The 25,121-nt window shown below is 46.3% G+C and overlaps 1 long non-coding RNA gene across 2 annotated transcripts in view; it reads left to right on the top strand.

The window, feature by feature from the left end:
- Positions 1–736: 736 nt before the first annotated feature.
- The window catches only part of LOC115525863, a 33,536-nt gene continuing 9,151 nt past the window's right edge, over positions 737–25,121 (top strand). For both annotated transcript variants that reach the window (XR_004344204.1, XR_004344205.1), the window contains exon 1: positions 737–876. This is a non-coding gene — a long non-coding RNA (uncharacterized LOC115525863). The remainder of the gene's footprint in view (positions 877–25,121) is intronic.

Below are 25,121 nucleotides of genomic sequence, written 5' to 3' on the forward strand. Positions count from 1 at the left end.
TGACGTTTGAACCAAGGTGGTTCACTTAGAAAATGCCAGTTTAGGGGCACCCGGGTGGCTCAGTCGGTTGAACGTCTGACGTCGGCTCAGGTCATGATCTCATGGTTGGGGAGCTCGAGCCCCGCGTCGTGCTCTGTGCTGACAGCTCAGAGCCTGGGCCTACTTCCGATTCTGTGTCTCCTTCTCTCTCTGCCCCTCCCCTGCTCGCACTCTGTCTCTCTCTCAAAAATAAATAGATGTTAAAAAAATTAAAAAAGAAAAAGAAAATGCCAGTTTATCCATCAGACTATCTTTACTGTCACCTTTCTCAATTTTCATGATTGTCAAAATTTGTGTCATGATAAAGCGTCTTTATCCTTCTTTGTTTTTGTCTTTTTTTTAAATGTTTATTTATTTTTGAAAGAGAGAGAGAGAGAGAGAGAGACCACCAGCAGGGGAGGGAAAGAGCGAGAGAGGGAGACACAGAATCCGAAGCAGGCTCCAGGCTCTGAACTGTCGGCACAGAGCCCAACGCGGGGCCTGAACTCGTGAGGGGTGAGATCATGACCTGAGCCAAAGTCAGACGCTTAACTGACGGAGCCACCCAGGTGCCCCAATCCTTCTTTGTTTCTTAATATCACTTGTGATACCCAAGGAATGGCAAATATGAGCAATAGTATGGGGACCTTCAGCGCATATCGAGTATGCTTTATTGATTAATTCGTTTAATCTCTTTCTACTCTCAGGGCATTGCAGGCAAACGGAGCGACATGTAGAACAACAGAAGCATGGAACTGCACAACTCGTTAATTCAAATGCAACATGGCGAGGTTCCATAGCAACCCACGTGGACGTTGTGAGGGTAAAAAAGGAGGAAATGCATTTTACATACATAAGGTACTACTAACAAGAATATGCGTTTAAAGTTCCTAGATGCATGCCCCAACAATAACTGTGGTATCTGCATGGATTTCATTAGGGCTTTTCCTGCGAAGAGTGTAAAACGCTTAAATATATCATAAAATATTATTGGCAGTGGTGTTAGGAGAGGAAATTAGTCACCAAACAAAACAGACAAGAAAACCGTGAAACCTGACAAGGGCAGTGTGTTGGAGTTAGGGGATATCCAACGGAAGGGGAGATCAGCCTCACCCAAAGAAAGGTGAGAATTTGCCTGACAGATGGGAATCCAAAGAGCGGGAGGAGAGGGAGCTCATTCAAGTAGATGGAACAACATGTATAACCATGCGGGGCCATGAAACGGGCCACATTCTCTTTGATCGGTAATTATGCCTATACATAGAAAATTGCATAGACCATTCAAACAAGTTTGAGGTCTTGGTTTTCTCTCTCAAAGGGTTTATAACGTAACTGAATAGGTCAGGTGCAAGTATGGGAAGAAGATATTGACAATATGTGATGGAAGCCTGATAACATAAATTTTGTCGGATGAATGAATGATGACAGGATGTGCTGAATGCCAAGTGGCTGATGCCAACTGTGAGATCTTCAAGGGGCACAGGGCAGGGGATATTCATTTTTGGATGAGTGCTATGACCTGACTTCTTTTACCACTGTCATCCTGCTGCCGGGTGGAAAATAAAATATAAAAGGGAGGCAGGGATCTTGTTGGAAGTTGTTAGGCTGATGTGCAGAGAGGGCGGTGGCTTGGATGAGGGTGATGATGGCAGAAATGGTGAAAATTAGGTTCTGGGTATTGAGAGAAAGTTTTTTAAGTTCCTTTATTTATTTTCAAATGAAAGAAAAATTTATTTTCAAATGGGAGAGTTCAAATGGGGGAGGGGCAGAGAGAGAGAGAGAGAGAGAGAATCGCAAGCAGTCTCTACACCACCAGTGTCGTGCCTGATGCAGGGCTCGAACTCACAAACTGTGAGATCATAACCTGAGCCGGAATCAAAAGTTGGACGCTGAACTGCTTGTGCCACCCAGGCACCCCCGATGCTGGATATTTTTTGATGGTAGAACTGATGAGCTGGTTTTGAAGTGTGAGAAATGGAGAGGGTGTCAAGGTTGTCTCTAAAATTTTTGGCCCGGCAAACCAGTTTTCGGCATTTACTGAGATGGAGATATCTCGGGGGAAAATAGGCTGTGTGTGTGTGTGTGTGTGTGTGTGTGTGTGTGAGTTGAGTAATCTGATGACTGGAAGCAGCTACTGGATTTGCCAACACAGAGGTCACTAGCGACCAGAACAATAGGACAATAAGAGCTTGGACAAGAGTGACCGGAAAGCCTAGCAGAAGATGGTTCTGGAACAAATGAGAGAAGAGTAGAGACAGCAAGTATCAATACTTATTTTGAGGACTCCCATTGTAAAAGGAAGCAGAGGAATGGGGTGATGTGGGGTCAAGGGAGTTTTTTAATGGCGGGGGAGATGTTCCAGTTTGTTCATAACTTTTTGGCTGATGGGAATGGCCCATTTGAGAAGGGGCTTTTAGGGAGAGAAAGGGGAGGTTTGGCTGAGTGAGGGCGAGAAGGGAAGGGGTTGGCCTTGGAGGCAGGAGTGGGGACAGCTCATTATGGTAATAGATTTGGTATGGGAATTTGGTGGTGGCCTTGCAGAAGTTCGCTTTTGATTGCTACCATAGCAGTGAAGTAAGAAGCAAATATCACCAGTGGCTAGAGGAGGGGGGGAAGGGACGGTGGGGGTTTGGGAAGGAGGGTGGTCATTTTGGTTTAGCTCGCGTTGAATTTGATGAGCTGATTGATCTCTCAAATGAAACTACTTGACAGGCGGTCAGAGCAGTGCGACTACAACTCGTGGCGGGGAGGGGGTGTCTCACTCGAGAGAAAGCTGGGTGCCGTGTGCAAACCTGTGGGAGCTGCACCCCAACGGTGGCTGAATTCTCCAACAGGCAAATACAAAGGAGTAAGCCTCTCACCTGCCCACAAGCTGGGGGTAAGGATAGGAATTGAGAATTCGGTAAAGGAGGCCGAGTCAGGGAAATCGGTCTGATGCTCAGGCCCCCCTCCCTTGCTGCTTTCTTCCCTCTCTCTCTGGAAGTGGGAAGGTCACTCAGAATTGCCGCGGGCCTGCCATGTGCCCACCACTGTGTTGCACACCCTTCAGTAATTCTCGCAAGAGTCCTGTTACCGTGTTACCGTCACTCTTGTGTACAAATGAGGAACTGAGGCCCAACAGGCACAAATGAAAGGGGTGAACCGGGATAGGAACACTGTCTGTCATCTCCTTTCCATTATCGCAGAGAGGGAGAGAAAGTTCCACGAACACAGAAAATACTTCATTAGCTCCTATACGGCAGCATCCTGAAGGAGTCACTTCTGACCAAGTACGCTATGGGTTATGGATCACGGTGAGTCTTTGCAACAAGAAAAAGACTCCCCACCTGGGTGGACTTGGCCTTTCAGGCGCCGGCTTGGTGCGCAATTAGCATCGCTGAATGGTTTAGAGAACGGGGACCCTCTTTTCTGGGGACCCTGCCCTGAAAGGTGTATGGCCTGGGGATAGTACAAGCTACATTGCAGCCCCACCTCACCTCCTTGGCTCTAGGGATCAACTCCGACCCCTATGATCATTCTCAATTTAAAAATGGGCAGCATATGGGGCGCCTGGGTGGCTCAGTCGGTTGAGCGTCCGACTTCAGCTCAGGTCACGATCTCGCGGTCCGTGAGTTTGAGCCCCGCGTCAGGCTCTGGGCTGATGGCTCAGAGCCTGGAGCCTGCTTCCGATTCTGTGTCTCCCTCTCTCTCTGCCCCTCCTCCGTTCATGCTTTGTCTCTCTCTGTCTCAAAAATAAATAAATGTTAAAAAATTTTTTTTTTTTTTTAAATAAAAATGGGCAGCATAGCTCAGAAAGGTTACGTAGCTTGCCCTGGTCGCACGTGTACCGAGGGGCTGAATCAGAAACTTGACCCAAGTTTTCTCTCTAGCTTTGGAAGCCACACGCTTAGCATTAGGCAACATGGCCTCTCTTATCTTGTTGGAGGCAGGAAGCCTCCCCGGACTTATATTAGGAAGAAGGTGCTGGCTTCGCTCTACCCTCCCTCCACCCCGCCCCCCCCCCCACCCCGGCCATCTAAGCAGACCTTTATTAAGCATGTCCTTTGTGCAAGGGATTATGGATAGGGTGCCGTGGGAGGCAAAGAGCTGAGCAAGCAATCAGAGTCTCCAGGTAAAGTCAGGAGGATGGTTCGCATCTGAGCGGGCCTGGGGTTATTACCAATTTATGTAGAGAAGACATATGTTTTGCCAGTGGTTTCCTGCTGTCTTGAGGTACTTGCTTTAACAGCCTGTTGGAGCCAAACGGCCGGCTCCCAAATGCCTCCCTGGAGTATGGAAAAGGGGCTGTGCAGCTGCATCAGGACCCACATAGGCAAGCATCCGGGTACGGCATTCCTCTTTTGAGCAATTTTGCCGCCTGGGCTGGTGGCCTCTGGATTTGCCAGTGCGAGGGATGGGGACAAATGTGTGTTCGAGGCAGCCTCTGGCCAAGGAAGGATGGGAGACTGAAGCTGGAAAAGTGGCCGAAGCCTTCTCTGCCCCTCACTAGCAATGGGAGTAGCTTGCCTTGGTGTCCTGCTCTGTGAAATGGGATAAGTATATCCCTGCTCTGTCTCACTGTCTATAAAGAAGATGTGGGAGCTTACATAACACATGTGACGGTGCTTTGCAAAGGGTAAGGTATAAATAAAAGCGTTACAGATGATTCTAAACAGCAGCCAAATAAAATCACTTGGAATGTGTTTTAATTCTTAGTTTAAAGAAATAAGAGCTCAGGCTAACACTAAAAAATTAAAAAAACAATCTCGTGGCGTATCTTTAATTGATGCCCAGGGTTTTGAGGCTCTCTACCAGCACTGTCCACATAATAAGAACCACATTTGTAATTTAAAATTTTCTAGTAGACGCATTAGAAACGTAAAAAGAAAGAGCTGAAAAAATGTTTATTGCTATATCTTATTTCACCTGAATGCATCTAAAATATTATCATTTTTTTTTATTATTATTTTTTTTTATTTTTTTTTTCAACGTTTATTTATTTTGGGGACAGAGAGAGACAGAGCATGAACGGGGGAGGGGCAGAGAGAGAGGGAGACACAGAATCGGAAACAGGCTCCAGGCTCTGAGCCATCAGCCCAGAGCCCGACGCGGGGCTCGAACTCCCGGACTGCGAGATCGTGACCTGAGCTGAAGCCGGATGCTTAACCGACTGCGCCACCCAGGCGCCCCTAAAATATTATCATTTTGATGTTTAATCTCTATAAAAATTATTCATGAATTATTTTACATTCCCTTTTCACACTCAAGTGTTTGAATTTCAGTGTGTATTTTGTGCTTATAACACATCTCAGTTTGGGAATTAAATTTTCAGTGGCTAAAGTACAATGTAGTCCTACCAAGCGGTACGGTTGTGTTTAACAGGAAAATATTTCACTCTGTTTCAGTTCCTTAGTTCCCCGGGATGTGTCTCCGGTCAGTGGGCATATTGGCTTGTGGCTACCGTATTGAACAACACAGCTCGCTTGCTTGCTTTTTTAGTGTTTATTTATTTTTGAGAGAGGGAGTGAGGGGGATTAGGGGCAGAGAAAGAGAGAGAAAATCTCAAGCAGGCTTTGCACTGTCAGCCCAATGCGGGGCTCGAACTCACAAACCGTGAGATCAACACCTGCGTCGACACCGAGTCGGATGCTTAGCTGAATGAGCCACCCAGGCGCCCTGTGAACAGTACAGCTTTCTGTCAACTGACCCCTCTTTATTCTAATTTATGTCACATTATGTCCTACTATAATCAGAGACTTTCCTGCAATGTCCTGTGAACATAGCATGGTAACTGGGGCTCCGTTTTTTCATCTGTCCAATGGGGATACTGAGAATAGCTCCTCACATAGGCTTGTAAGACGTCAACAAGATTACTTAAGCGAAGTCCCAACAGCAGGTGCCTGCTGAGTAGTAGGTACCAGCAGATATGAGCTTCTGGTCTTGTTTTTCTAACATCATTGTGAATTTCTTCAGGGCAGGACCAGAGTGCTCCCGATCTCCCAAGCATTTCCCACAATGCTGAACTCACAGTTCAAAATAAACACGTACATTTACATTTTTTGATTGATTGAGGTGGCCTCAGAGGCGTTCCTAATGGCCGGGGGAGTTCCACTTGGATTTAAAAAATTGAATGTAGACAAAACACTCTGTGAATTCAGTGGCACACAGGTAGTTAAGAATCGACTGTGAGGGACACATAGGTGGCTCAGTCAGTTGAGCATCTGACTCTTGATTTCAGCTTAGGTGAAATGATCCCAGGATTGTGGAATTGAGTCCCCCCCTATTGGGCTCTGTGCTGAGTGTGGAGCCTACTTGAGACTCTTTCTCTCTCCTCCCTCTGCCCCTCTCCCCTGCTCATTTGTACTCTCTCTTTCTCTCTTTCTAAAGAAAGAAAGAAAGAAAGAAAGAATTGACTGTGATTTGCCCTCATATGGAGTTCATCAATTTCAAGTTACTTGATTTAAATTTTACAATAAGTTAAATTTCCTTTCTTTAAGCAATGCAGTCAAATTTCAAAATTGTTGGAAAATAGAGGAAAGAACAAAAATCTATACTCCCAATCAGAGTTATTCCAATATTCTTTTTTATTAAAAAATTTTTTTTAATGGTTATTTATTTTTGAGAGACAGAGACAGAGCATGAGCATGAGCAGGGGAGGGGCAGAGAGAGAGGGAGACACAGAATCTGAAGCAGGCTCCAGGCTCTGAGCTGTCAGCACAGAGCCCGATGCGGGGCTCGAACTCACAAACCGTGAGATCATGACCTGAGCCAAAGTCGGATGCTCTACCGACTGAGCCACCCAGGCGCCCCCCCTTTTTTTAATGTTTATTTATTTTTGAGAGAGAGAGAGACAGAGAGACAGAGCATGAGCAGGGGAGGGGCTGAGAGAGAGGGAGACACAGAATCCGAAGCAGGCTCCAGGCTTTGAGCCATCAGCCCAGAGCCCGACGTAGGGCTTGAACCTACTAACCGTGAGATCATGACCTGAGCCGAAGTCGGCAGCTTAACCTACTGAGCCACCCAGGTCCCCCCTCCAATATTCTTCATATGGGCTGCTAGGTAGAAAAGAAGCCGCCTTCTCCATTTTATAGGTAGTGATACTGAGACTCAGAGATTCAAGAAGACTGCTCGAGTTTACGTCAGAAATCCGGGTGAAGACACAAGAGAAAGGTTAGGTGTGCTGACGGCCCCTCCCAGTGTGGAACCGACAGGTTATGGTCGAGCAGCCCCTCTTCCCGGAACCACTGCCTTGAGTTTCCATGATGGATTTGAATTCGAGTGCGAGGCATTACTAAGAAATTGCATTGCCTTTATTTTCATTGCATGTTTACTTGCCTTCTAGGATTATGTCAGGGTTTCTTAACATCAATAGAGAAGGGGAAATTTGTAAAAACCAAATGGTGATGGCGTTCAGTTGCATCTTTGAAAGGAACCTGGATTCAGTTAGATCACTGAGGCTTTGTTTGACCTTAAACAGCTTTGACAGTTTAAATTTGAGATTTTAACCCCTCCATAAGGCTGTTAAACCAGCCAGAAAATGTGGAGCATTTGAGAAATTCCGCAGATGGAGGGGACACAAATGGGTTGAAAGGAACCCAAATGCTGGTGCTGGGGACACAGGTGCCCGTGGCAAGCGGGGGGGGGGGGGGGGACATACCTGGGGCAGCGAATCCCTGGAGCTCCCTAAATGATGAGGCCCTGGGTCTTCAGCTCTCTCTTTCCTCAACGTGCACCGGCCTCCCTGGCACTTCCTGTAGAATGGCTTTCTAGCACCTTGGCATCTTGAGCGAGAGTCGGGAGAAAATCCTAACAGCTACCTGGCTGTGCTGCGTACAATGTGCTGACTTGTCCATTTAGTCTGTGCTTTACAGCCTGTGGTGCATGCAGAATGGGCAGAGGGTTCGGAAGCAGATTCAGATGACATCCCTGGTGGGAGGCGTCTTGCCTTGTTTTGTGGCTAAGTAACGGGGGTCAGAGAGGGGCTCGGGCTGCTTGCTCCTCACACACCAGTCTAGCGTGATGTGAATAATCCCAGGTGCCCGGTACCAACAGGCTGATCTGACACCATCTCTGAGTTTGGTTTGCTGATTGTAATTGTCATTTAGGAGCACAGGCGTCCTGTCTACAAAGGGGACGGAGAAATGTCACAAACTCCAAATCCACAGGCTGGTTCTTACCCGCGTGGGCGGTCCTGGTGGCACCCAAACCTGTTTTCACACAAGATCCCTTCCCCAGGCTTCAGACTTTTATGTTGTTTCCTCGGTGGTGGCCTCTCCTGGGTCCCTCTGGCCTCCTTGCCGGGAACCAAGTCTCAAGGATTCCCATGTGACCGCCACGGGCCACTTTATCCAAATGTAGCTTAAATATTACGGCAACGAATGGTCTTTTGCCACTTGAGGAACTCGGCACCTGAACGGATGTGGTCCCAGGTGCTCAGGTGTCATTATGGCCACTTCCTGACAGGGCAACAGAGAGCTCAGAGAGGGGAACCAGTCGGCTCAAAGGGGCTCGCATGCAGGGCAGGATTGACCCCGACCCCCCAGTGCACTCCCTCCCTTCTTGCTCTCGCCCGGATGTGATCGTGACCTAGAACTCCAGGGCTTGTGGCTGGGGCTGTCAGAGCACTCACTCAAAGCCTCTCTGGGGCCTTCCCTCTCTTGCCCTCCAGTAAGCAGAGCAGAAGCTTGCAAAGAGCTCGAATTTCACTGGGGGATGGAGTGGCAGGCAGGCAGGCCTGGCTGCAGCGGTAATTTGTCCGGTTTACTAGGTCAGTTTCCTGTCAGGGCTCACTGTGGTTGAAAATTATTGTGGAGCCGGTTTCTTATTGACAGAGGCTTTATAAGCCCCCGCTATGTCTGTTCCGGCTTCCAGCCTGGAGGGAGCTGCTTCGCCACAACCTCTGAGGCCTTGCTTCTGTCATTGAGGGCTGGATATGCTTTTCCGGGGTCACCTGTGAAGCCACGCGCAGCATCAGGGCCTCGATTGGGGGCTTCCCCGGTTTGGGGCTGGCGCTGGCTGTCCTCAGCTCCCTTGCTGCTGAAACACCACCACTGTCTTTTTGGAGAGAATGTCACTTGATTTGTATTTTTGTTTGTTTGTTTAATGTTTATTTATAGTTGACACACACACACACACACACACACACACACACACAGCAGGAGCCGGGGAGGGGCAGAGGGAGAGGACACAGAATGCGAGGCAGGCTCCAGGCTCCGAGCTGTCAGCACAGAGCCCAACGCGGGCCAAACCCACAAACCGTGAGACCTGAGCTGAAGTCGGATGCTCAACCGACGGAGCCACCCAGGCTCCCCGAATTTTGCTTGATTTGTAAATGTGATCTATTGTCCCCGTCTTCTCCCTTTTTCTCTGTCTGTGAGCTGTCCTGTGCTGTGGCCAGCCACATGTGGTTATTGCTTCCTCGAAATGGGGCTAGTCCGAATTCAGATGTCTCCCGTGCCTAAAAAACACGCTGGGTTTCCAAGACTTGGTACGAAGCAGAAGGTAAACTAGCTCGTTAAGTTTTTTCCTATTAATTACGATGAAATGATAATATTGAAACTCTGTCGGGTTACATCAGAAATTACCATGACTTTCAGCTGTTTCTTTTTACTCTGTTAATGTGGCTACTGGAAAAACGTTGACCCGTGTGGCTGGCGTTCTATTCCCGTTGGGCAGTGCTGAGCTACACCAATTTATTTTCTCTACAATGCAGATTGCTCCTGTGCCCCTGTTCGCATTTGAAAGGCCTGGACCCACACTTCTCGTTCCTGTGTGACTTGTTTCTTGCCTCTACCTAGCTTCAGACTTCTTCACCTCGTGCTAATAATACTGCCTGTGTTTCCTGCATCTCATGAAATTTTATATGGGGAAGGGAACGCTTTGAAATGTGTGGCGCTGGCTGTAAGGAATTCTCATTTTTATGAGAATAAAAGGTGGTAACGGCTGCCACCTATAATAGAGAAGCCAGCATGTCTAGGATTAGTTCTCATCTTCCACCCCGTGCAAGGAGAAGCCGGAGAGCCTTATCCTTCCTAAGAGTTAGGAACAGCGGTCTGAGAGAACCGGACTGTCTTTGGGTTCACAGTTCCCAGAGTAGAACTGGGGGAGTAAAAAACAAAAAGGTCATCGGACCGGGGAAGGAGACCGAGGGTTGCTGGCCTTTCACTTCTTTTGTTCTCGTTCTTGGCCGTCAGAACTGAAACTGATGGGCAGTTGGTGGAGGGTGGCCTCTGCAAAGTGGCCTGATCAGATTCCTGAGCTTCTAGGTCATCGAGCAGGATCGCGACTGGCCGGAGCCATGCTACTCCCTCCTGACCTTGAAAGGTGTGACGAGTGGACTCACATTCATTGCCTCTGTAAGCCTCTATTGCCTCTCTAGGATGTACTGGGCATTGATCTGATCTTTGTGAGAATTTGGTGAGCCAGCAAAGGAGTGAAATAGAGGAAAGAGAAGAAAAAAATCCGTGTTTCTTTTTTTTATTTAAAAAAAACTTTTTTTTTTTAACATTTTATTTATTTTTGAGACAGGGAGAGACAGAGCATGAACAGGGGAGGGTCAGAGAGAGGGAGACCCAGAATCTGAAACAGGCTCCAGGCTCTGAGCTGTCAGCACAGAGCCCGACGCGGGGCTCGAACTCACGGACCGTGAGATCATGACCTGAGCCGAAGTCGGCCGCTTAACCGACTGAGCCACCCAGGCGCCCCAAAAATCCGTGTTTGATATTAGTGAACAACAATAAAGAAGCCAGAAATAGGGACGAATGTAAACTACTCCCTCCCTTCCTGTCCCTCGCCTCCTTTTGATCCTCAGAGTCAAGCCTCGTCCCTGGCACTCGTGGATCTCTGCAAGTGAACGAATGAATGGGTTGTTTGTGTCAAAATAGACACGTTCATTTGTAAAATAAAACGGTTTGGGGTGTTGTGATTTCTCTCTGCGATTCCCAAGAAAGCTGCCAGAGATGTCAGGCATCAGTTTGGAGCAAAGCGGGATTCCGAAGGTACTTCATGTATCGGTAGGAAACTGGAGAAGGTGAACTCAACCTACATGTGTCTGATATCAGAGATTTTTCTGAGGGGCTGGACGGAATTACTTCTCCGTAATTACCGTACAAACATAATGTTATATAAACACGGAAATGCAATCATGTTATATATATATGTATGTTTTGTTTGCCTTGGTAGCATGGTCTTTCCTTTCTGTTGTTGCTTGGGTCCTTCTTCATCCAACCACTGTGTCCGTTAATACTGCCTTCTCCCACGTAACTCGTGTTGATACCCTGATACAGGTCTTTCCTCACTTTTCTCTGTGTGTATGTAATCACAGGCACACATCAGGTGCACATAGCATTCCTTTTGTCGAGGTGTATTTTAACTAAATGGAATAAAATAGTATCGCTTTCCTTATTCAATGGTACTGCACAGAAATTCCACCAAGACACAGAGCTCTAAATCATTCTTTTTCGTGATTATATAATATTCCATTGGGTGGCTCTGTCATCGTATCCTAACCTTCTCCTTAGCAATATGCCTGTTTGTTCCCAAGTTTGTTTGTTCGTTATTGACCTTTTGAACAATGTGTGTCCCTATGCCTCCTTTTTTTGGTACGGGTGTTTTTATTTATGTTAGCTAAGTTCCCAGGAGGAGATTACAGAGTATATACGTACTTTTTAATTTTAATAAATATTAAAATTTTTATAATTTTATATTTTATATTTATTGATAAATATATTTATTTATAATAATTATTAAAATTAAAATACTTTTAAATTTTAATAATACTGTCACAGTACTTTCTGACAAGACTGTAACAGTTCTCATTTTCATCAGCTGTGTAAGAAAGTACTCCTTTGCTATACCTCCAGAAGGGTATTTTTTTTTTAAAGAAATTCCTTGCCAGTATGATAGATATAAATGAATAATTTATTGCTCTAGACTGGGAGTCATGGGGGTGGGGTGGACTCCTTCTCAGAACACTGTTTTTTTAACAGGCAGAATAAATTACATGGGATCACAAAGAAAACTAATTATATTGAAATATAGTTCTCAAATATCAAAAAACCTCCAATGTACAATATAGACGTATGTGTGTCTCTATTAACATATTAAATAACACAGTCTAGTTGCAGGACTCATAGCTACCATTAATTCAAAGAAGTGAAATATAGATGGTATTTCAACATATATGCCACAACTGTAACATGATATGAAAAGATCTGTGATTTGTAATGGAGACAAAGTCACAGGTACTGCTCACATGACTGTGGTTTGTCGCCTGCACTTGTGATTGAACATAAACTCTACAATTCGGCTGGAAATGGATGAAACTAGAAATGTAATGTTTTTCCATGCAAGCTCATAGACTGCCCAATATTATCTTTAGGCTCCTTGGATAGGCTCCGTACTGTAGGTTAGGTAGGTGCCCCTGCTCTAGACTCTCAGAGAAGAGACTTCAGAGACTGTCCGATTCTACTCTTTCATTTTACCGCAGAGCAAGACAGTATCCTAGAGATCTGAGGTCAGATCTCCCAGCCCCCTTCCTGGTATTCTTTTGCCCCCAGTTTTCCGTCTCTCTAGGGAGGCCCACCCCAGCAGATGAGGTTGGCTTAGCCTCCTCTGTTTGGCTCCAAGTCCCGGCTAGACCAGTGGTTGGGGAACTACAGCCTGTGGGCCACGTCCAGCCTACTGCTGTTTCTTGTAAATAAAGTATTATCAAAACACGGCTGCATCCATCCGTTTTCATATTGTCGTGACTAGTTCCTGTTACGATGGCAGAGTTGAGTGGTTGCGACAGGCCACAGGGGCCACAGACCCCACAATGTTTACTCTCTGGACCTTGGCAGGAAAAGTCGGCCAGCCCCCAGCTTAGACCCACAGGTGATGTGTAGTCTGACCGCCACTGTGCCTTAATGCTGCCTCTGCCAACTGTGGAGCTGGGGAGCACAACAGCACCCTTGTTTTAGGGACTTTGCATATACTCTTCCCACTCTCAAGAATGCTGACCCCTCGGGGCGCCTGGGTGGCGCAGTCGGTTAAGCGTCCGACTTCAGCCAGGTCACGATCTCGCGGTCCGTGAGTTCGAGCCCCGCGTCAGGCTCTGGGCTGATGGCTCGGAGCCTGGAGCCTGTTTCCGATTCTGTGTCTCCCTCTCTCTCTGCCCCTCCCCCGTTCATGCTCTGTCTCTCTCTGTCCCAAAAATAAATAAACGTTGAAAAAAAAAGATTTAAAAAAAAAAAATAAAAAAAAAAAAAAGAATGCTGACCCCTCAGCCCCCATTCCTGTGATTTCACTCCTTCCAAGAAGCCTTCCCTGATCAACCCCTTTCCTCAAGTCTAGTTTGCCTGCCCCTAATGCGTGCCCCTTGAATGCCCACCTTGACTAGCACTGGCCATGTTTAACTGTAACTGTCTAGTTGCCTGTCTGTCCCCCACACTAGATATAAGCTCCCTGATAGAAGTTCACTAATATATCCACAGTATCTGGCTTTACGGAGATGCTCGAGACATATTTGTGGGCTGGATGAATGAATGAATGAATGAATGAATGAAGTAGGTGGAAGTTTATCCTCAATGGCCCTTACAGTTCACTACTTTTTTTTTTTAATTTTTTTTTAATGTTTATTTTATTTTTTTTGAGACAGAGAGAGACAGAGCATGAACGGGGGAGGGTCAGAGAGAGAGAGGGAGACACAGAATCTGAAGCAGGCTCCAGGCTCTGAGCTGTCAGCACCAGAGCCCGACGCGGGGCTCGAACTCACGGACCACGAGATCGTGACCTGAGCGGAAGTCGGACGGTTAACCGACTGAGCCACCCAGGCGCCCCAGTTCACTACTTTTTTATCCTTCTGTCTTTCCCTTCAAGGACAACCTATCACCACCCTGCTCTCCTTTAAATGGACTCACTATAATCCCCTCCTACTATTGACATGTGTTTTCCGGAAATAACTTGATAAACTTATTCTTAAATATCTGATACAGGGGCGCCTGGGTGGTGCAGTCGGTTAAGCGTCCGACTTCAGCCAGGTCACGATCTCGCGGTCCGTGAGTTCAAGCCCCGTGTCGGGCTCTGGGCTGATGGCTCGGATCCTGGAGCCTGTTTCCGATTCTGTGTCTCCCTCTCTCTCTACCCCTCCCCCGTTCATGCTCTGTCTCTCTCTGTCCCAAAAATAAATAAACGTTGAAAAAAAAAATATCTGATACAGATTAATGTAAGGGCCATGAGAGCACAAATCTTCTCTATGCTATTTGCCCCTTTTATCAAATGCCCCGTACATACATGGGAGTGTACAAAGAAGGTGTTCGGGAGATATTTTTCCAAATAGATTAATGCTTGTGGTAGCTCAAGTTTGGCTTGAACCAAAGGAATACGTCTCTAACTGTGGAATTTTTGGTGTGAGAGGCCAAGTTGGGAAATATTTTTGGAAATAAAATTTCTTCTCTTGTGTTTCTGAAATACCGCTAATTCAAAGACTTCCCCTCCGCTTAACTGTGAAAGGTAGACTGGCATCTTAGGTGTCAGGGTAGGGGATGGAAATGCTAGAGGAATGTGTATTAGGAGAGGTCTGAAAACCCAGGGAAGGTGGGTTTTTGTGAGAAAGTCTGGTATCTTTGTGGCTCCCCTATCTCAAAATTCTTTCAACCCCGAATGTACAAAGGTTAACCTTTTTGATGTTTATGGGTAGTCTTGACAGCCCAGCTTCTTTTTATTTTAAATGTTTATTTTATTTATGTATTTTTTTTTTTTTGAGAGAGAGAGAGAGAAAGAGAGAGAACAAGCAGGGGAGGGGCAGAGAGAGAGGGAGACACAGAATCTAAAGTAGGCTCCAGCTCTCAGCTGTCAGCACAGAACCCGACGTGGGGCTCAAACCCATGAACTGTGAGTTTGTGACCTGAGCTGAAGTCAGACACCCAATTGACTGAGCCACCAGGCACCCCGGTGACAGCCCACCTTCTGATCCCCAGTTCTAGCTCTGCTCTGGGGCCACCCTTGCTAGCTCTGGATGAGAGAGTAGAGTTAGTGTCTCATGTGCCGGGTGACTAGAAGTCCCCCTCCCAGGGCCAAGGTGCCATCACCGGTGCCTTTGGGGGCTCGTGGTGCCTCGGTTTGGGGTTGTTCCTGGCCATGCAGGCTTCCGGGAAGTGCCACCTGTTATGGCCCAATATCCCGTTTTCCCCATACTGGGCTTCTGTCTTTCTCCAATGGCCTGTGTCTGTGCTGGTAAAGAGATCTCACTACCCCTTCAAAGTGCCAGAGAAGTTGGAGATCTCAGCAAAGTTTCCAGATCTTTTGCAACCTTCAAGGTGGCTAGAGAGCTGATCGGGTTCCTGTCCTAGCTAGAGAGGGCCCCTGGTAGTGAGAAGGGGGGAAGAGAGAAGTGGGGGGAGTGAGGAAAACGACAAACACAACCTTCCACATCTCTGCTCTCTCTGGACCGCGGCTGGGAAGGATAAGGTAGATTAGCGAATAGTGTCCCTTTTCCCACAATCACTGATTCTCAGGTAGCTTTTCTTGGGTGGAGAGGAAAAGACAGATTCTGTATAGATGTAAGGCCTCTGGCTCGATGGGCCCCTAACACTCTCTTTCTTTCCCAGTCCCCTTCTCCCTTCAACCAGCCCGCTTGAGAAAATATCCCGGACGCCCCACAGTTCTAGTCCTTGCCCTGCTTGAGAATCCGTGAGGATTATCTGAGGTCATTCGGTCTTGACCTTCTAATGCCTTCTTGCCCTGGGCAGCCAGTCCGTGGCCTGGGTCCATAAAGCCTTCCTAAAATGTCCAGGTGGTCTGGCCTGCTGTGCCACGTAAATGGCGTGTGCCAAAGACGGGAGCCTGGCCCCGGCAGTGCCTGTAGCAAGTCAGCACAGGAACATCACGTAAGAGCCACAAACTTCTGAGTCCACAGGGCAGCTACAAATCCCTTCTTTTCTGGAACGTACCACCAGCCCAGGGATGGACTGTGACGAATATTTGGCCTCAGGCAATGCTGGAGCCTAGGGAATGCTTTAGATGCATGTGTGTTTTCTCACAGAATTATAAAGCCCAGCAGCTCCCAGTGCCAGAGCTCGCAGAGAGTTTCTGTGTTTTTCGACTATTCATTAGTGATTACATACCCCCCTGAACACCTGCAAAACCGATGCATAAAGCGAGCATTCATGGACTTTGGCAAGGCCTTCATGGGAACTGCGGAGCATGGGCCACGGTCATTGTATCTCCAGATAAAAACATTCTCTTACCAAGGAGGCCTCTGAAAATAGAAGCAGGCTGCAATTTCGGTTCGGCACCACGGGGTATTAAAAAGAAAAGTGTTACTTCACCTCGTCTCTTTATAAAGTCAGCACGCTGCGGGGCCGCGGCGTTCCTGGACAAACTCTCTTTCAGGGACCCTTTGGGGAGTGACAAGAGGGGGTGGTGGGCGCTGCGTGATCGGGCCAGAGGACGGCCCGGCCGTCGGTGCCTTGTGGCCTGTTCTCCTGCACGTTATACTGATTTACAGCAGGATAACAGGAAACACGGAGCCTGGGTGGCCTTCTGTGTAATCCTGGGTGACAGATTGCTTCTGCCCCTTATAAAAACGGTGCCATAATTAATCCAAAAAGGCCAACGGTAATAAATAACCATTAAAAGAAATAGCATCTCGATACAAAATATGGCGGTGACTTTTAGCATGGGTCTCTCTCACCGTTATTTATTTATTTATTTATTTTTCTTACAAACGTCGGCTCTTAAGTGACAAAATGGCTGCTGCCGGCACAGGAAGGCTCCGGAAATCGGGGCTGGGGGTACAGTGGTGACGTCTGAGCTGGCTCAAGGGGCAGAGCCCAAGTGTCCTCAGGAGGACAGTGAGGACCATTTTACAGGGTAGGGCAGCTGAGATTTCTCTGGGCATCAGAGAGCCCAGGCTCCTGAAAACGTAAAAATATTTTGTCTACAGAGGCAAAAAGACGTTTATGTTGATTCACTGTCAGATGAAATTGGCCGGCCTGGATAATTTAGTAGGGTTTTTCTTGAGTGTGGGTGGGTGGATGGGGCGGGGGTAGGCGCGGGGTGGGGGGAACAGGGCTGGGGAGGGCCCCAGATCACCCCTCTGCTCTGCCTGTGTAGACAGCCTCCAGTGGTCAATTAGCCTCCTGAAGTGCCTCATTCTCCGATAACAGCTTATCCGCTAGGAGAAGCGACGCTCACAGTATGTTTTATCCTCATACATATAAACACACATCGTCACAAACTCATTTAGGTTAGAAAGGACTTTTAATGGGACATCTGGCTCTCGTCCACGACTTCTTGTCAAGGCAAAGTAGATTCCCTTGTTAATATCCTGTAGCAACCACATGGATGTCTAGAATCTGTGGTTACGTAGAAATATTTTTTGCCTCTTGCTATCGATTCAGCTGGTACAGGGAGCAAAAATAAAATAGTTAATCCCAAGAAACGACTGCCAGAAATTCCATAGATATCATCACCCTGAAAGGTGGACGAAGCTTAAGTGCTGGCAAATAAGGGAAGCCAGGATTCTTAACAGAGAGTCATGGTCAGGGTGGTGGAACCGACTTGTAGCCGTGAGTAAAAATCCTGCTCTCCAGTTGGGGGAGCAGTGGAGTATAGCGGCTGAAGTATGGACTCTGGAGTGGGACTCCTCGGGTTTGAATCCCAGCTCGGTCACAAACTACCCGTGTGAACTTGGACCTGATTTTTGACCCCTCCGCTTTTCTGAGTTTAAGCGACTTCCTCATCTGTAAAATAGCATCATAATCGTTGCTAACCGCAGAGGGTCATTGCAAGACTTAAACAAGTTAACGTGGACAGAGCACTTTAAACGCTGCCCAGCTATATTGATGTTAATCGTCATAAGTTAAATTATCCAGATCATTGGTTATCGCTAAAGAATCGCTTGTGTCGGGGTGCCTGGGTGGCTCAGTCGGTTGAGCGTCGGACTCTTAATTTTAGCTCAGGTCTTGATCTCGGGGTTGGGAGATCGAGTCCCAAGTTGGGCTCCACGCTCAGCCTGCTTAAGGTTCTCCCTCGCCCTCTCCCTCTGCCCCTTTCCCACTTGCACGTGTGCTCCCCCACCCAAAAAATAAGTAAATAAACGAAAATCCACCTCGAAGGGAATTTTCTGTATTTAAAGGAAATCATAGATGTTAAAGACCTGGCATATATTTGGCACTCAGACCGTTGTATTAGTATGAGCAGTGGTACCTCACCAAAGATCTCAGTGGATTATTTGGGGGAAGTAGAATAAATAAATAATGATGACGAATAAAATGGGAGAATTTCATCAGCTGCAGTAACATCGGACACACGGAAAAGGATGCATCCACTTCTATCTCCTGGTATCAATACGTAAGCATGGTGATACGAAGCAAGCTCTTATTTAAATAATTCAGTGTGTGTAAAAAGTCGATACAATCAGGTCTCTACCACGTCTTGTTCTTTCTCACAGCAGGATTTTTTGTTTTGTTCTAGATAATGCCCTAAGCTTCCCGGTGTATTTTGCATGGAGGTAGCCATGATCTGCAATCTTGAAAAGAGAACAGCTAGATTGTACAAGATGATTTCTTATTATCCTGTTCGTGTCACCTGTTAACTCGAGGCTTGATTCCGCTCCTCCCACAGTGTAGACTCCATGTTATGGTTAGTGGGGAAGGTTGTCAGTTACCTAATAATGATAAAGCTCTGGATAATTTAGGCAGGATAAAAAGCTTGCTCTTTTCTGGATGATCTGGTTAATTATCTGGTTAAATTAGGTTAAAACCTTTTTGTCAGGGGGGCCTCTAATTATCTGGAAAACCAGGTAACTGTGTCCTTTTAAGAGCCTTTAGGCTTGAATTATTCATCGACAGAACCCAGCATCCCGGGAAGACACCCAATTCTTTACCTGCCGTTTTGTGCATGGATTTGGATGGAGACTCTTCAGCTGTTCTATTTACAGCTTCTTGTCGATGCAAAATATTCAAACCATCTCCATTTTTTTTTTTCCTTTACAAAGGAGAGATCCAACTTTGAGCTGTAAGGATGCTGGTGCTCCACTTGGAAGATCGGTAGCAAATTTTCCCAAGAGACACAAACAAACACATACATAACCGGAATATCAATGAGGTCTTTTTAGAGGAGACACATTAAAATGCAAGGCAGGAGATAATGAGATAAGCAGCAAGTTACAGGTTTCTTAATTCTAGCGTGAAAGGAGGGGGGGGCGGGGGAAGAACAGAAAACCCCAGTAAAGTAGCTTAGCACAAGGATCTCCTGGGCTTGATATTGAGCTTGTATGTGTGTGTGTGTGTTGCGGGGGTGGGGGGGGTGGGGTGGTAGGGGGTGTTTTCGCCATCATCTCAGTGACATAAGTGGAAATGGAAAGAATTGTCTTTGAGGTGACAGGAGAGATATTAAAACCATGCAAATCTTTTTTTTTTTTTTTTTTTTTTTTTTTAGATTCTGGTTTATGTCTGTGTCCCACCTCTATTAGCATATTTCTTTTTTTTTTTAATTTTTAAAAAACATTTATTCATTTTTTGAGAGATCGAAACAGTGAGTGGGGGAAGGCCAGAGAGAGAAGGAGACACAGAATCCAAAGCAGGCTCCAGGCTCTGAGCTGTCAGCACAGAGCCTGACGCGGGGCTCGAACCTATGAACCTTGAGATCATGACGTGAGCTGAAGTAGGACGCTCAACCGACTGAGCCACCCAGGGGCCCCATCTGCTAGCATATGTCTGAGTCAAATATAGGACATGTCTTCTGGTTATGGCTTGACTCTATCCTGGCTATTCTGGGGGAAAATTGTTACCATTTCTTGAGAACAGACGATGTAGCAGGCATAGCGCTGGCAGCTTTGACCTCATTTACAGCATCCCTACCACAACCCAGCGGGGTGACGTTATTGCGCCTCTGGTGGTAGATGGGGAGAGAGGCTTGAGAGTTATTGCTCAAGGCTGGGAATCAGGCCCAGGTTACCTGAACTCAAAGCCAGGCTCTTAGCCACAGTGGCATTCAGAGCCTCCAACGTTATGTCCAGACAAATGGTCTAATTGCCCGGCTTCAGTCTGGCCTAGAAAAGAAGTAGGACAAGAAGTAGTCTGGGGCTACTTAGTGGAAAGGCAAGAGAGAGAGAGCCCTTGACTTCTGGCCAGAAAATCTGAGCACCAGCTGGCTGGTGGCTTTGGGCAGGTTACTTAACTTCTCTGAGCTAGTTTCCTCACTGGTAAAACTGAGATACGAATACGTATTTTTCAGGGGGTGTTTTGAATCTTAATTGATGTAAATGAAAGCACAGGACTACTTAATTCATGTTTAAAAAAAAAAAGTTAGAGAGGGAGGGAGCCAAAACATAAGAGACTCTTAAAAACTGAGAACAAACTGAGGGTTGATGGGGGTGGGAGGGAGAGGAATGGGTGATGGGTATTGAGGAGGGCACCTGTTGGGATGAGCACTGGGCGTTGTATGGAAACCAATTGGACAATAAATTTCATATTAAAAAAAAGAAAAAAATAATGAATGGAATAGCACAGTATAAAAAAATAAAAATAAAAAAATAAAGTTACCTCCCAAAATAAATAAATAAATTAAATAAAAATAAAAACCAAACCAATAAACAAAAAACAAGATTGTAAGTCCAGGAAGAAATCAGGCTAAATATTCACATAATTAAAACAAAAATTTTTTTTTAATGTTTATTTATTTTTGAGAACGCGGGGAGGGGCAGAGAGAGAAGGAGACCAAGAGTCCGAAGCAGGCTCCAGGCTCCGAGCTGTCAGCACAGAGCCCGACGCGGGACTCAAACTCCCAAACCGCGAGATCCTGACCTGAGCCAAAGTCGGCCGCTCAACCGTGCCCCTAAACATTGATATAAATTAAAGTTACCTCCTCTTTTCAGTAAATGGTGTTGGGAAAACTGGACAGCCACATGCAAAGGCATGAAACTGGGCCGCTGTCTTACACCATCCACGAAAATTAACATGGATTAAAGACGTCAGTGTAAGACCCGAAACCACAAAACTTCCAGAAGAAAACATAGGTGGATAAGCTCCTTGACATCCATCGTGGCAATAATTTTTTGGATTTGGTAGTAAAAGCCTGGGCAACAAAAGCATAAGTAAACAAGTGGGACCACGTTAAACTAAAAATCTTCTGCACGGCAGAAGAGAACACCAACAAAATGAGAATTTGCAAATCATATATCTGATAAGGGGTTACTACACATAAAACATATAAAGAACGCAGACAACCCAGTTGCAAAATGCCAAACTATCGGGTTCAAAAACTTAGAACTGCCATGTGATCCAGCAATTCTCCTTCTAGGTATTTATTCAAAGAATGCAAAAACATGGGGGGCGCCTGAGTGGCTCAGTCGGTTGAGCGTCCGACTTCGGCTCCGGTCGTGATCTGGCAGTTCGTGAGTTCGAGCCCCGCATCGGGCTGTGTGCTGGCAGCTCGGAGCCTGGAGCCTGCTTTGGGATTCTGTGTCTCCCTGTCTCTCTGCCCCTCCCCCCGCTCATGCTCTGTCTCTCTCTGTCTCTCAAAAATGAATCAACGTTAAAAAAAAAAAGAAAAGAAAAGAATGCAAAAACACTAACTCGAAGAGATATCTGCATTCCCACAGTCATTGCAGCATTATTTACAGCAGCTAAGATATGGAAACCACCTATGTGTTCACCAAGGGATGCATGGATAAAGAAGATGTGATATATGTTACATCTATAATATATACAGTATTACTCCGCCATAAAAAAGAAGAAAATTTTGCTATTTGCAACAAGAATGGACCTTGATGGTTATCATACTAAGTGAAATAAGTCAAAGACAAATACCATATGAGTTCATATGTTGAATCTAAAAAAGCAACCCCCCAAAACCCAAGCTCATAGATACAGAGAACAGATTGGTGGTTGCCTAGAGGTGGAAGGTGGGGGGTGGATGAAAAAAGCGAATGGGGTCAAAAGGTATAAACTTCCAGTTATAAAATAAATAAGTCCTCAGGGTATAACGTGCAGCACGATGACTATAGTTAATAATACCGTGTTGCATATGTGAAAGTTGCTAAGACAGTGTATGTTAAAATTTGTAACTACGTATGGCGACAGATGTCAACGAGACCTATCGTGGTGATCATTTTTGCAATCTCTACAAACGTCGGAACGTTGTGTTGCACCCCTGAAACAAATATGATGTTATATGTCAGTTATGTCTTCATAAAAAGAAAGCAGAAAGGTTTACTTCCTCTCTGGGCCCACCGTTACCACCTCAGCCTAGGCCCATAATCTCACCTGGACTTTTGCAACATTTTCTATCAACTTCACCTGCCTGTAAGCTTTGTCTCTCTCTCTCTCTCTCTTTTTAATGTTTATTTATTTTTGAGAGAGAGAGACGGAGTGCAAGTGGGGGAGGGGCAGAGAGCGAGATGGAGATATAGAATCCAAAGCAGGCTCCAGGCTTCTAGCTGTCAGCATAGAGCCCAATGTGGGGTTCAAAGCCGATGTCAGATGCTTAACCGACCGAACCACCCACGTGCCCCTAGCTGCTATCAAAGAGAGCATTCTGAAATTACGGTATGATATTGTGACTCCCCTACTTAAAATCCTCCAGTGACACCTCAAAGACTATGGGACCAACCCAAATTCATCACTGCAGTGCAGATATGGGTGTCTCCATGATTTGGTCCCTGCCCCCTTTTAAGCCCCTTTTCCTGACATGCCCGCTGTATTGAGCTGTGGTTTCAAAAATGAATCGTAATCTTTCCCACATTCAGATCTTTGCACACGCCGCGCTCTCTTTTGGGAATGGCTTCCGGCTCAGATTCATTCACTTCTGCTGCAAACCTTCACTGATTTTTCTAGCCCAGAGTTGCTACATCCTCCTCTCTGTTGCCATAGCCGGAAACTTCCCAGATCGTGGCAATGGTTTTCTTACATGTATCTCATCTGCTAGATTGAGAGCTGCTTGAACCCAGGCCCAGGAGGATCTGTCTCTGTAGTCCTAGCTACATCTCCTTTATTCAAGATGCTTCCTACATATCCTTTATTCAAGAAAAGACTTTGGGGCGGGAGTGGACAATGGACCAATTAGGAGAAGGCTGCCGTTGTCCCGGGGAAGAAATGGCAAAGATCTGGACTATGAGGTAGAGGGAGATCTGGGTTTCACCTCTCTCAAAAACCATCCCCTCTGCATTGATTGATTGGTTGGTCAAGTGGGCACGTCCTCTGTTACCTGCCTATCCACAGATATCTCTTGAATCACAGCTTCCCCCCCAGAGTGGAGGAGCTGAGGGGCACCTGAGTGGCTCAGTCGATTAAACGTCTGACTCTTGATTTCTGCTTCGGTCATGATCTCACAGTTTGTGAGATTGAGCCCTGAGTCAGGCTCCGTGCTTTCAAAAGAAAAAAAGAGTGGAAGACCTGAACCAGGTCAGTGGCAAGGGGATGGAAAGGGAGGAGTGGGTTCAAGAGGTTTAAGGGATTATTGAAAAGTAGAATTAAGAGAAACAATTGTATGTGAAGGTCAAGGTAGAGAGAAAAATCCAGCACGAATTATCCCAGTGAGTCAGGAAGGAGAGCATGATATTTCCACCTTTAACGCAATCTATTTGTTATTCAGAAAAAGGGAAAAGTAACTGCTTACGCGTGGGTCATGCCCAAGCCAGTCTGAAGGCTTCAGAACTAACAGGGTAGCAACAGAGGCTGAAAGGTGGTCATGTAGAAACCGGAGGTCTGCAGTAAACTTGTGCTGGGTGAGCTCCGGAGGAAGAAGAAGGGGCTTAGAAGGATTTGGGTTTCCTACCAGGACAGAAAGATTTCTGATCCTGCCATGGCTCGAATGACAGAGTGGTCGTTCCGTTATTCTAGTTGGTGTCAAGGTGAGGGTTCCCTCCAAATTCCCTCTGGTTTTCTCTCCAAATATCTGGCAGTTCTGGAAAGGGCAAAACGTATTTCTTTATCATTGTTACGTTTATACTGAGAGCATGTGGCTGTGTCTAAATGGGCGGTGTTGAACAAAGGTTAGTCTTTTATATATTTTTGATCAATCTGATGACTTTAGGGGGATGGTGGAGGAAGCCACTCAGAGGCTGTATTTCACCAACCTCCAAATTCAGTTTGCAGATGAGAGAACGGAATCCCTAAATTTGAATGGACTGCTCCCCAGTAACTGTAGTACCAGAAACACACTTCCCCCACCCCAGCCTTCCTAGGACTCAGCTCTTGTATATTTTTCATTGTTCCCTGCTCTCCTCCAGCCTTCACAACCAAATGCCTTAAGGATCAGAAAGCTGACACTCCAGAAGGTATGGCAGTTGGGTAAATGGTTTGAAGTTTTGGCTATCCACCTTGGTTTAGAAGACAGGTCTTGGTTTTAGGAACTGAACACCAATTTCAGCTTCAAGGAAAAAGTCTTCTGTGTCCAGATTTCCTACGCATTGTTAGAGGGTCGAGAGAAAGGCTGTTCGTGTTTTAGACAGAATGGACTTTAAAGCAGTGGTTTCAATGTTGACTATATATTGGAATCACTTCAGTGCTTAAAAATTCCCGATGCCTTGGTCCCACTCCAGAATTCGTAATTTAGTTGGCCTGGGGGTGCGGTGCGGGCCGCCCTGGGGTTTTTGAAATAGCCTCACGTGTTCCCAGTACTAAAACCAAGGCTGAGAACCACTCTCTGGGATGTCTCGGCCTCCGTTAGCTCTAAACAGTTCACAAGAGCTGTTGGCCTCACCTTGTGCAGGGGGCTGTTGGCGGCCTTGACGCGGAAATCGGAATGAGAACAAAGAGAGAGGAAGTTAAGACATAAGAAAGTATTCAGAATAAAGGTTCCTTATTAACCAAACCCAGTAAAGGAGGGAAAAGATGTTTTCATTTCTGCCAAAGGCCATATGCGAGTGCCTGTGGGGGAAAGCATATCCATAGCTTTGTGACTGAACCAATAATTCATATCTGATTCAGAAGCTGACGTTGTTGGATTATAGCTCTACAGCTGTTCGTAGTCTCAGCCCAGCCTTTCCCAATGGGACTCATTGTAGCAACACATCTCATTTATAGAACTCATATGCAGGGGCCCAGAGACCCCCAAACTGTAAATTAAAACCTTGTGTATATTACTTTGGTGAATTCAATTCCGAGGCATTTTGGCTTCTCCAAATAGGCCATTTTCAC

Source organism: Lynx canadensis, chromosome D1, assembly GCF_007474595.2.
Source record: "Lynx canadensis isolate LIC74 chromosome D1, mLynCan4.pri.v2, whole genome shotgun sequence".
Lineage (NCBI taxonomy): Eukaryota > Metazoa > Chordata > Mammalia > Carnivora > Felidae > Lynx > Lynx canadensis.